The sequence below is a fragment of the Chlorocebus sabaeus genome, chromosome 10 (genome assembly GCF_047675955.1).
Source record: "Chlorocebus sabaeus isolate Y175 chromosome 10, mChlSab1.0.hap1, whole genome shotgun sequence".
In the NCBI taxonomy this organism is placed as follows: domain Eukaryota; kingdom Metazoa; phylum Chordata; class Mammalia; order Primates; family Cercopithecidae; genus Chlorocebus; species Chlorocebus sabaeus.
Window position 1 is genome coordinate 129624321 of NC_132913.1, and position 13202 is coordinate 129637522.

The 13202-nt window shown below is 44.8% G+C and overlaps 1 long non-coding RNA gene across 1 annotated transcript; it reads right to left on the minus strand.

Annotated features, from left to right (window-relative positions):
- Nucleotides 1–464: 464 nt before the first annotated feature.
- Nucleotides 465–12998, minus strand: LOC119625099 (uncharacterized). The gene is made up of 3 exons (XR_005241227.2): nt 12507–12998; nt 759–981; nt 465–542 (listed from the first exon to the last, which is right to left on the minus strand). It is a non-coding gene; the product is annotated as an uncharacterized lncRNA (long non-coding RNA).
- Nucleotides 12999–13202: the final 204 nt, after the last annotated feature.

Below are 13202 nucleotides of genomic sequence, written 5' to 3' on the forward strand. Positions count from 1 at the left end.
TCCCACCTTTTTAGTCATCGCATTCAATGGAATCGCGGCCAGAAAGCAGAGGAGGGCAGAACAGGCGGCAGCGCAGCCCAGCGATGGGGTGTCCGCAGCAGAGACGCCAGAGCCGCCACGGGCTTCCCACAGCTGAGAGAGACGCCAGAGCGGTGATGGGCTTCCCACAGCAGAGACGCCAAAGCCGCCATGGGCTTCCCACAGCAGAGAGAGACGCCAGAGCGGTGATGGGCTTCCCGCAGCTGAGAGAGACGCCAGAGCCGCCACGGGCTTCCCACAGCTGAGAGAGACGCCAGAGCGGTGATGGGCTTCCCACAGCAGAGACGCCAGAGCCGCCACGGGCTTCCCACAGCTGAGAGAGACGCCAGAGCCGCCACGGGCTTCCCACAGCTGAGACGCCAGAGCCGCCACGGGCTTCCCGCAGCTGAGAGAGACGCCAGAGCCGCCATGGGCTTCCCACAGCTGAGACGCGTCAGAGTCCAACGGGGAAAGGTGGAAAGAGACACACCATGTAAACAATAACCAAAAGGGACATCGGGGGGCTGAATGCAGACAATAGACTTTAAGACAGAGTCATTGTTTGAGACACCAAAAGGACATTTGATAAAAACAAAATGGTCAATCTCTCCCAAGACGTAACAAATATGGACACACATCTCCCAACACCGGAGCCCAAACTACACAAAGTAAAAACCGACAGAATTAAAGGGAGAAATAGACAATCTGACAGTGAACTTTGGTAACTTCACTGGTCCCACCTTGAATGAGTGATGGAGCCACTAGGTAGAAGATCAACAAGCAGACGGGAACAAACCCCTTGAACCAGGGGATCCAGCAGACGGGCCTCTGCCAAACGGTCCACGCACAGCCGTAGCCACGTTCCTCTCGAGAGGAGAGGGAGCGGTTCTCCAGGGTGGACCACACAGGAACGCCTGAAGAAGCCTCAGGAAATGGAGGACTGACATGTGAGAGTTATGCTCCCTGAACAAAACGGAATGATAGGAGGAATCAATACCAGGAAGGAACTTGGGAAATTCAAAAACAGGTGAAACAATGCAAATAACCAAAGAATTCAAGAATACAATTTAACAACATTGTAAAATAACTGAATACTAACTAAAAGGCAAACACAAGATACTAAAATTTGTGGGGAATAGTACTTAGGAGAAAATTTAATGGTGAAAATGCCTGTATTAAAAAAGTCAAGTTTTAATATTCAAGTCGCTAACATAATCTTCAATCTTAAGAAATGAGAAGAATAAACACAACTCACGTGCGGCAGACACAAGGAAGGAAATAAAGACACGATGGAGGGTAAATTAAATAGTGAATTAAATAACAGTAGCAACAATTCGTGAAACCAAAAGTTTTTGAAAACCTCAGCAAATTTAACAAACCTTTAGATAGGCTGACCAAGGAATGATAAAGATTAAAATTACTAAAATCAGCAATTAAACAGAGGGCATTAATACTGACCTTGGGAAATGAGGAGGATTATAAGCAAATATAATAAATAATTGTATGCTAAAAATTCAATAAACTAAAAGAAGTCAACAAATTTCTTGAAAATCTCCAAAAGAAATAGAAAATCTCAATAGACCAATAACAGTAAAGAGATTGGATTAGTAATCAATAAACTTTCCACAAAGAAAAGGCCAGCCCCAGATAGCTTCATGCATGAATTCTACTAAATATTTAAAGAAGAATTAATACCAGTCACTCAAAACATGTCAAAAGGCCAAAACCAAAACAGAAGAAGAGAGAATATTCTTAACTCATTCATTCAATAGTCCCAGTATTACCCTGGTACCAAAACTGCACAGAGAACTCACAAGATAATAATCGATATCCCTTATGAATCAATATCTCTAAATGAATATCTAAATGAATGAATATTTAGAGATATAAATATTTGCAAAAATATTAGCAAATTGAATCCAGCAATATATAAGAAGGAATTATACACTGTGAATGATTGGGATTAACTTCAGGAATGCACAGTTGATCTAACATAAGGAAACAAATGAAAACAATACACTGTATTAAAAGGATAAAGAAAAAACATAATCTCAAAAGATGCAAAAAATTCATGTGACAAAATCCAACATCTTTTGAGGAGTGTGAACAAGCTAAACATAGAAGGAAACTTCCTCAATCTGATAAAATCCTTCTAAGAAAAGCCCATAGCACACTTAAATTTGAAAGCCTGAATGCTTTCCTGTTAAGATCAGGAACAATACAAGGACATCCACACTCTCAACTTCTGTTTAACATTGTCATCGATGTTCCTGTGAGGCAATTAGGCAAGGCAATGAAATGAAAGTCATCCGGGTTGGAAGAAAGAAGTCAAACTCTATTGTGGATGACATGACCTTGTATATGGAAATCTCTAGAAACACACACACACTATTTTAATGAATAAATGACTTCAGAAATGTTGCTCGGTACCCGAACAATATACAAAAATCAATTGTAGACCTATATGCTAGCAATAAAAAATTCAAAAATGAAATTAAAGCAATTTCATTTACAATAGCATCGATGAATAAAATAGGAAGAAATATAGCAAAAAAGTTATGACTCGTTACTGTAAACTACAAAACACTGTTTTAAAAATTAGATAAATAGAATGATATTTTATGCTTATGGATTGGAAAATTTAACATTGTTAAGAGCAAATTGATCTGCAGATTCAACAAAATCCCTATAAAAAATTTCAGCTCAGCTGCTTTACTTCTAGAAATTGACTAGTTAATCCTAAAATTCATATGGAAATAAAAGGAGTTACAAACACCAAAAACAATCTTAAAGAAAATTTTAAACAAAGTTGTTGGATTCGTGCTTCAAGATTTCAAAGTGGCACCGCCAAGCTACAGTAGTGAAAACAGTATGATAGAGGCATAAAGATGGATACACACATCAATGAAATTGAACTGAAAGTCTAGAAATAAGCCCTTATATTTATGGCCAATTGATTTTTGACAAGTGTGCCAATGGAAATCGAGGAGGAAAGAATGGTCTTTACAACAAATGGTGCTAGGACAACTGGATATCCACCTGCAAAAGAATGTAATTTGATTTCGACTTCACACCATGTACAAATTTAATTCAAAATTAATCATAGGTCTAAAAGTAAGGTTAAAACTATAAAACTTTCAGCAGAAAACATAGGAGTACATTCTGTGTGACCTCGGATTTGGTGATGATTTTTTAGACCTGACACCAAAAGCACAAGCAACAAAAGACAAATCAGATAATTTGGACTTTATCACAATTTTGTAAATATTCAAAATAAATTTAAAAATTATTTTGCAGTTTCAAAAGACACCCTCAAGTATATGTAAAGACAACACACAGAATGGGAGAAAATATTTCCAAATCACAAATCTGATAAAGCACTGGTATAAAAAATATATAAAGAATGCCAGTAACCAATGATAAAAAGAAATACAAGCAAATTAAATGAACAAAAACTAAATAGATAGTTCTCCTAAAAAGATATACAAATGACCCATAAGCCTTTGAAAATGCTCAAAATTATTAGTCATTAGGAAAAAGCAAATTAAACCACAATAAAAGATCACTTCACAACAACTACATTGACGAGAGAGAGAGGTGAACATATCAGAAGCTTCAATCATTGCTAACAGAACTGGAAAATGCAGCCACTTTGGAAAACAGTTTGGCAGATCTTCAAAATTGCAACAGAGTTACCACATAATTCAGCTATTTCACTCCTGAATGTATACTCAGGAGAACTGTGGTAATATCCACATGCAAAAGCTGGTACACAACTGTTCATAGCAACATTTGGTATTGATCATAATACCAAAACAAGGAAACACATCAAATGTTCAACAACTGATAAATGAAGAATCAAAATGTGGTATATTCATACAACAGATTATTATCAGCAATAAAAAGAAATGAAAAAATGTTGTAAAATACATGCACCATCAAAACATCACTTTAAATGAAATAAACCAAAGATTCTATTTGCATGAAATGTTAAGATTCCATTTGCATGAAATGTCTGTAATCAGCAAATCCACAGAGGCAGAAAGCAGACTTGTGGTCACTAGGGCTTGGGGGAGAGGCAGGAAGGGGAATGACTGCTATTGAGTCCAAGTTTCATTTTAGAATGATTTAAATGCTGTAAAATTATATAGCAGTGATGGCTGGACATCTCTGTGAATACACTAACAATGCTGAAATGTACACTTTAAAGTGGTGACGATTGTGGTCTGTGAATTACATCTTAACAAGCCTATAATTCAACAGAAACTTACAGGTAGCCACTATTATTAGAATCACAACAGACAGAAGAACAATGAATAAGCTTCAAGAAACTGTGTTATATTTATGAATCTGGAACAAAGAATGAAATACAGAGCCTGCAGCCTGAGTTCTAAGCTCCGTTACATGTTGGCAGCCAATGACAGATACTGAACGTCAGGTGGTGATTCTCCACCGTGTCTCTTCTGGACGCAAGGGTGTGACGGGGATTTGCCGGCGAACCTGTGCTTCCTCCATGGGTTGACGAGGGGCTGGTCATTTACAGACTGGTCGGGAGCAGTGCCTGACACTCAGGGGTCTGGGGCAGTAGGGATCCGATTATGACTTGAGGTGGGAGAGATCGCGGAGGACTGCAATGGTCCCTCTTGTATTTGAACAAAGTGACGGCTGCCAAGGTGTAGGGCTGATGGAGGGAGACCCTCAGTGTGGAGAGCACTGCCCCAGACGCCTTGCAGCATCACAGATGGGCACTGCTGCGGTTGCAAAGGGGCACCCATCGCTGATGGGAGCGGGAGAGGGCAAAGCAGGCAGCATTCAGGGCTCTCGTGACCAGGAGAAAAGGAGAATGGAAAGGTGGCCACCCGAATTCTCACCTGGGTGACTCCAAAACTGGGGTCATGGTTAACTAAGATCTGGAATTGGAGGGAAGAACCACGTTTAAACATAAGTGATCTTTTTAAATATAAGGATGATGATGATGATGTTTGTGTCTGTTTTGATACATGTCACATTAAAATCTTGGAGTCTGTGAGCCACGAAGTTGACAATTTCCAATAAGCATAAAATGTGTTTCCTTAGCTAAGAAAATAACTTACAATAAAGGGAATGCTAATGTGTGTTTCATCACTATGTACAAGGAAGCTGAAGTTACTGATACATCATTTCTCCCAAGGAGAATTGTGGCTTCAGTGGAGCCGAGAGATGTATCCTTGGGAAACCAATATATTTAGATACAGGTTAAGAAACAGGTGCTCCTGAAAACACAACCTGAGCCCACTCGGAGACATGAGCAGCCTTTGATTATTTGGAGGCCCAAATAGACCTCCAGCAGCAGGGATGGGATGGGGCCCTCTGTGGAGCTTCGAGGGACTCCCCGGGATAGACATGGGCCACAGAGTGTAGGCGGCTCTGTCAAGACAGGGGGTGTTTGGAGAAAATCAAGGACAAAGTGGACAGAGGGACGGAAACACAGAGAGACAGAGATGCAGACACACAGAGAGATGAGACAAGGACGGGGACAGAGGGACAGAGTCACAGAGAGACAGAGAGATAGAGATGCAGAGAGATGAGACAGAAGGACAGGGGACAGAGGGACAGAGACAGAGAGATGCAGACACACAGACGAGACAGAAGGTCAGGGGACAGAGGGACAGAGTCACAGAGAGACAGAGAGACAGAGATGCAGACACACAGAGAGATGAGACAGAAGGACAGAGGACAGAGGGGCTGATTCTTCCCCCAACTCTTTGTTCCCTCTTCTTCTTTTGCAATGAGCTAAGCCATCCTCTGAAACTATAAAATAGTTGTCACATATCCTGCAAAACTTTTGTTCCTTATGTCAGGGTATAATTTTCTCACACCTCAGTCTTTCCAAAGAATATTTACTCTCCTTAGAAATTTGTTATTACAAGTCCTTTTTGTAGAGACTACTCCCTAGTTGAAAAAGTGTTGCTGAAAAATTATATGCTGTCATTGACTGATGACTATCAATTGATGTCATTTGACAATTATAATTCATACTGTATTGCCACTTACAGCTAAGTGTAGTTATTTACTTAGCACTAAATTGTTTTGAAGGTTACTCAGAACAGTACCAATTTATTGTATGGGATGGTATAATGGCATTCAATGGCATAAAATACTACATGCCTTTATCATCCTTGCCATATTTTATTACAACACTTCATTTTCCATGGAAATATGTATGATAGCAATTTTGCTGCATAAAAGAGAATTTTACATTTTAATAGTATGACTTTTCCTTGAGAGATAACATCATGCCTTTGAATGCGGCAGGAGCCCTGCACGATGGCTGTACGTGTGGAGGCAGCGGGTGAAGCCTGGCTCCTGTCATCTGCTCCAAAAACAAGCACGTGACGGGCTGGAGCGCACACGAAGCTTCTCTGCAAACGTTGGTTTCCCACTCGGATTTTCAGCAGCACACAGCCATTGTTAACAAGATGCTAATGACCTACCCTCAGAGCTGCGCCCCTCGATGACACAGAAGGAATAGAACATAAGGTTTGATTGAATGGCATTTAGTTATCCGTGCTCGCCACGTTTAAACACCTCCGGCAGGGGTGGAGGGGGCTCCCTCTTCCTTTTTACACTTTGACTTTTTGACTTGGAACCTGATGTGGCTCTGTGACAGTCCTGAGTGGCTTCATTCCTGGTGACTGCCTGTGGACGTGCTCCTGCCAGGCTCACCTCAGAGGAAGCAGAGGTCGCTGAGGTGTGCAGTCACTAGAGCTGTGGATGACCTCAGCCCCCAGGGCCCAGAGTACACTTTTGCCAAAATGTGGAGGTAACATGCATGGCCCTGAGCACCAACTGAGAGCAAGACAGAAACCAAGAGCAACCAGCAGGAGTTTGGCCTCTGGATCGAGCCATGCCTGAAGCCTACCCTTTTTGAACTGTCCAGTAATGAGAGTTCATTTTGTCCCTTTTTTGCATAAGTGCATTTTGGCTGATTTCCCTCACTTGTAACTCATGCAGAGATGGTACTGGATGTGGGTCTGTTCACGTCACAGACTTCAAAGAGGAAATGAGCGGAGGTAGGTGTCTCCTGGCTGGGGAGGGTTGAAGCTTTGTCATGAGGTGGGAAGACTCCTGCCAGACCTCACCTGGGCCCGTGGGGATCCCGACAGCTATGCGTTCCCAGAGAAAGGGCAGCTCAGGGGAGTTTGTGGTTTGGAGAGAAATGATGTGTCCAGCTGATGTCAGAGGAGACAAGGATGAGTTTACTCCCAGTTAGGTTCCAGGAGTGCACGGCCCACACTCCTAGGTGTGAGCAGTACGGGAGCCTGGAGCCAGGGGTCCTTCCAGTCCATGGCAAAGGGGCTGGGCTTGCTCTGAACAGAGCCGGAGGCCAGACTGGCTTGAATGGGGGAAGAAGAACCCCAGCCGGGGAAGAGTGGGGATTGGGCGGGGTCGGAGGGCTTCCGAAGGGCTGAAGGGCATCGCTTAGAAAACTAGCGGGAACAACGCGGGACCCACTGGGAGCAGGCGTTTGTCCCGGCCTTGGAAGTGGGGCGGGGACCCTTACTCAGGTCCGGGAGGCCGAGCGAAGGGGGTCTCTGGCCCCCAAGTCTCCTGACTCGGAGCTGGACGAGGGTCTACGGTTCTGGGGTAGGGTCGGTGCCTCCCACCATTTGTGCGAGCCAGGGGCCTACGTACGAGACCCAGAAGAAAGCTGTGCCCTTGCTCCTGGCGTGTCCCAGATGGGCCGCCCTGGGCCTGGGCGCCCAAGAGCTTTGCAGCCGACATCCTTCTCTCCATGGCGCCTGGGGCCTGCCCTGCTCAGCACCACTCCCTGGGTAACGGCGGGGCCTGGGGCGCTGCTGCCAGGAGCAGGCGAGGAACAAGCCCCTGTTCCCAGGCTCCACCCTTTAGGCCCTGACGGGGGATGGTGCTCCCGGGTGCGGCCGTTCTCTCCTCCGCCTGCGGAGCAGGGCGTCTCTCCGGATGGCCGAAGCGTGTCCCTCAGAACTAAGCTCTCGCCAGGCAGACCTCGGTCCCCACGTCTGTCTGTGAACCTGCCCTGGGACCCGGGAAGTTAAGAAGCCATTCAAGCGTTCAGAATAAAAGCAGTAAAAACATTTCCTAAACTTAAGAAACTGCACATTTTCTGGAACGCACAGTTAGGACGGGTTTATGAAGGGCAATGTAAAGCGTGTTGCAAAGTCCCCAGAACCTAAAAAGGACCCAGAAAATATTGACTGCATCCTCCTGGATATAATCTATGGGCCTTGCAAGCGCTAACACCGCCTGACCAGCGAGAATGGCTGCTGGCACATCCTGCGGGCTTTATGGAGATTTACTCCCATAGAAAAGACACACGTACCTAAAAGCACGTATCACCAGCAGAGTTAATCACCCGTTGGACACACAATGCAGCCGCACACCCCAGATCCGGAGCCGCCTCCAGGTCTGCGGAGCCTGGCGGGGTCAGAGGCATCCATCTCTCCAAATGATGCTTTCTTCTAATTGAACAGCCTTCAGCCTATGAACGATAATTTAGTTTTTGTAAAGGATAAAAGACATATCTTTTTATACATTTGTTGAAACGTAAAGTTTACTTTTTTCTCATTCCCCTCTTTTCCTTCCATCTCTTCTTGATTATTATTTTTTGAGGTTACTTTAATCCAGGATTAAATACAGTAATTAGAAAATAACATGCATTAAATCTTACAGAATATTAGAGAAAATAGTCAAAATTAATAAAAGCAGAAAGTCCTCTTTTGTAAAGAAAAAAAATGAAGAAACTAATGGTCTAGAAATATGCATATGCATTTAGTGCATAAACATGGAAAATGGAGGGTAATTCCGTGCAAGCTGGACAGCTGTATTTGAATAAGTAATGAAAAAGGGCCAACCTACTTTATTTTATTTTAAGGTGAGGATTCAGGGGGACTGGAGGGCTGTGGGCACCTGTGTCTTCCAGAGGCAACCCCTGAATGAGTTTGTTTCCATTTCTTGCAGCAGCCGGCTTAGCTAACCACACAGTCTGAAAGATGCCTGAAGTTAGTTAAACAGTCCTCACCCATTCAGCCATACTTCACCCAGTTAGGTGACAGGTCCAACCTGAAGGACCTGGAGAGGCTCTTGCAGTCATCACATCTTCTTTTTGGCGAGTTGAGAACTGGCTCCGACTCGGAGGCGTGGGGGGCCCTGCACAGACCCAGGGGAGCTGCTGGGATGGAGCCCACCTCAGGGGTCTGGGACATCGCCTCAGACTCGCCTTTCAGTGGCACATGCTGGGCTGACAGCCTTGTGGTCTGCCTGACTTTGAATCGGGTCTGTTTGGCATATTTGCTTAGAGACCTAATCTTGAAGAGTTCGATGGTTTGGCTTCAGAAATTGTTTTAGAATATTTTAGAACAGGACAGAGTGATCAAGCGATAAATGCTGGATAGGACACACTACCATGTAAACATGGAAACTTTTGAAGAGCTAAAATATTAAAGTACTGAAACAATATGAAGATGTTTGATTTACTTATTTTCACACACACGAGATGTGTGTGTCTGTGAGTATATGTGTATCTATGTGCATTCCTGTGTGTGTGCATCTGGGTGTGCACACCTGTGTACCTCTAAGCACTGTTCTCGCTGTGGGAAACAGCAGTGAACGATAGTCTTTGCCCTCCAAAAGGGAGAGAGAAATAGGAGAAACAGGTAAGGAGCCTGGTACGAGTCCAGTGATAAACGCCATGGAGGCGAGCGAAGCAGAGGGGCCAGGTTCCTGGGACCCCAGGCAGGGTCCAGCACTGAGGTTTTAAATTTAGGGGATCGGGAGGGTCATTTTGGTCAAATAGGAGGGGAACCGCAGGAGATGCTGTGCTCTGGACGAGGAGTGAGGCTGGCAGGCCTGGCCGGGGCATCCAGCTCTGTGGACCTGAAGCTTCTGTGACTGTGGCACTCATTTAGGGATGACAAGCCTTAGAGCCCCAAAGGTGGAGGTGAGTCCCAGACCAGGTTGAGCAAAGCCCCATTGGCCACGAGGCTTCCCAGAGAGCAGGGGGCCTGGAGGACACAGGAGCACGAGGGCAGGGGCCCTGAGAGTGAGGGGCCGTGCTGGCAGGCAAAGATGCGACTGATTGTCTGGGAAGGGAGGCCAGTGCTGGGTGACGGTGTGAACCCGCGTGCCCTTACATTTTGTGGAAGCCATATTTACAAAAACAAAACAGTAACCAGTGAAATTCCCGCTGCTGATGTATTTTACTGAACTCACTATGTCAGAACAACTATCAATTCACCCTGAAATCAACACAACACATCTTTGGACATTTGAAACTCTATTCCACATACTAAGTCTCTAAAATCCAACTTGAATTTTACATCTATAGCCCCTGTCCCAGGCAATCCAGGGCAGCATTGGAGTGCCATGTCCCCAAGTGGCCCACAGCAGCCCACAGCAGCACTGCAGCCCCCGCCCCACATTGAAGTGCTGCTGCCAGTGGCCCCCAGCAGCCCACGTTGGAGCCTGGGTGCTGACGTCCTGGCAGGAGGAACTGGAGGCGCCAAAAGGAAATGCCTTCTTCAGTAGGGGAGTGTCCCCCGCCCCACTGCTCTGGGAACAGCTGCAGCAGGTTTCCTCTCTCCAAGCACTCTCAGACAGTGCTGTGATGAGGCCCATGTCATGGGTATTTGCGGGGACTCTGTGTCTTCTAGGAAAGGCTCCCAGGTCGTCGTCTCCCTGCCAAGTGTCCTGCACTGTGCAGGTTGCTCTCCTGATCCTCAAATGTGCCCTGGAGCTTCCCCTGGATCCTGGACAGCCCAGCACGTGGGTGAGCCGATGTCCAGTGCAGGCCACGCACCAAGTGCATCCACAGTGGGGGCCAGCGGTCATCCCGGTCAGGGCCAGCCTGCAGTTACCACTGCCTGGTGAGTAAGACATGGAGGTCGGGAGGGCTGGTCGCCTGCTCCTGGTCATGTCATGGAACATTCTGGAACTGAGGCTCTATGTCTAGAACCAGTGCCTGCTGGTGTCCCTGTGAACTTGGAGGCCCATCTTCCAGCCCAGTCCTTGGTTCCGGCATAATCATAGTGATACTGCCTTTCTTCTTCATAATTTTATAGAAGCTATAACTTTATTTTCATTTCTCTAGTATATTTTTAAAAAACAAAAAGCAAAGTAGAAAGAATAATGTAAGACAAATACCATTTGTTTTCTACCCAATAATATTCTGTAATAATTGTAACTCTCTTTTAACAAAATAAAAAACATGAACTGTTGCAGGCAACCCTTCTGTCACCCTCCACTGTCTTTGCTGTTTCTGATCTTTGCCAGAATTGTCCTTTAAAATTTTATTAGTGGTGAAATATGGAAGTTTCCCACCTAAGATCGGAAGCAGCAGAGGGCTGCCTGCGCTCGCCACTGCTGTTCACGATGGTGCTGGGAATCCTAGTCGGCTCACTCAGACAAAAAACACATCACGTTTGGAAAGAAAAGAGTGAGATTATCATTATTCACAGAGGGCATCATCGTCCGTAGAAAATTCTGCATAACATGTAAACCAAAAATAAATTCTAAACCTCTCAACAATCTAAACAGACCCCTCCCGTTGGCCAAGGGCATTCCAGAGTTAACCTGAAAACTAGCTCAGCCCACGATGGGAATGGGATTGGATAAGCCTCATCATTCCCTCTCCCATTCGAATTCAGGAAAAGCCGACCAGCATTAACATCACACAGATCTCTTCAGTCTGAGAAGAAACATTTACAGTCTATACCTGGAGGCTTCATTTGCCTGATAAAACCTTGGTCTCTACAATCCCCTATCACAACCCAGACGCTTCCTTCTATTGAAAGTAACCAACTGCCAATCAGAAAATCTTTAAATCTTAAATGACCTGGAAGCCCCCACTTGGAGTTGTCCTGCCTTCCAGATGAAACCAACGTACATCTCACATGTGTCTTCCTAAAATGTGTAAAACCGAGCTGCCCCCTGTGCCCACCTGGGGCACATGTTCTCGGCATCTCCTGAGGCTGCGTCACAGGACATTGGCCACTCTCATTCGGCTCAGAATCAGTCTCTTCAAATACTTTACAGAGTTTGACTCTTTTCATTCACATAAAAAAAATGACTAGAACTAAGAGTGAAGTTACCAAGGCTGAGAATACACAGAACAACTGTTTCTATAAATGTGCAATGAACAATTGAGAATTTACATTTAAATATCATTTATAAAGTCATCAAAGTATGGAACATTTTGAGAAATGTTTGACAAATATTTTTAAGACCTGCAAAATGAAAACTAGAAAATATTGCTGAGTTTTAAAAGACCTAACTAAACAGAGAGGAAAAGCAAGTTCATGGACCAGATGACTGGATATTTGGATGATGTCTCTCTCCTTAAATTAATCTAATCAAAGCAATCCCAATCACATCTCAGTAGGTTTTTTGTAGTAATTAACATTAATTTTCAGCTGCTTCTTAAATTCATAGAAAATAGCCAACAACAGGCTGAACAAAACCGGAAAGCTCACCCCATCCGATTTCAAGACTTCCTCTAAAGCAACCACATTTGTTACTGTGGTACTGGCCTCAGATAGACACTCAGATCAAAGAGACAGCACAGAGCTCAGAAACAGGCCCATAGGTCCCACAGGTGTGGACCTGGCCTTTCAGCTGGGGTGCCGGTGACTCGTGAGAGCGTGCATGTGTGTGTTTTGTTTTTGCTCCTGGGATATTTCCTTTATTTCCTCTAAGCCTGGAAATGAAAAACACAATCAGGATCTAGTTAATCCATAGCAGGAAGTTTCTTAGAATATCCGGTCTAAAGGAGCAGAAAATCTGCGTGTTTACTCATTCCTGAGTGTCTGCAGAGCTCTGGGCGTTCAGCCAGGTGCTTCACATGCATCTTCCATTGAATCCTCCCAGCAACTCTGAGGACATTTCTGCCACCAATCCTTTCACAGGAGCCCAGAGACTTGAGCAGCTCGTTCTCCATCACGTCCCAAACCTGGTGTCAGGCCTATGACCTCTCCGTAGCCCCGAAGGGACTCATTTCAATGATTGACAAGTTCAAAGAATCCCAGACAGGAGATCAGCTACTAGAATCTCGACAATTAACACCCTCACCTGGGTGCTTCACTTAAATGTTAATAGCCTTGCAGTAAAGCTGCACAGGAAGGCAGGGCAAAATCGAGCCTGCCAAAGGCATAATTTTAAAAAAGACCCCA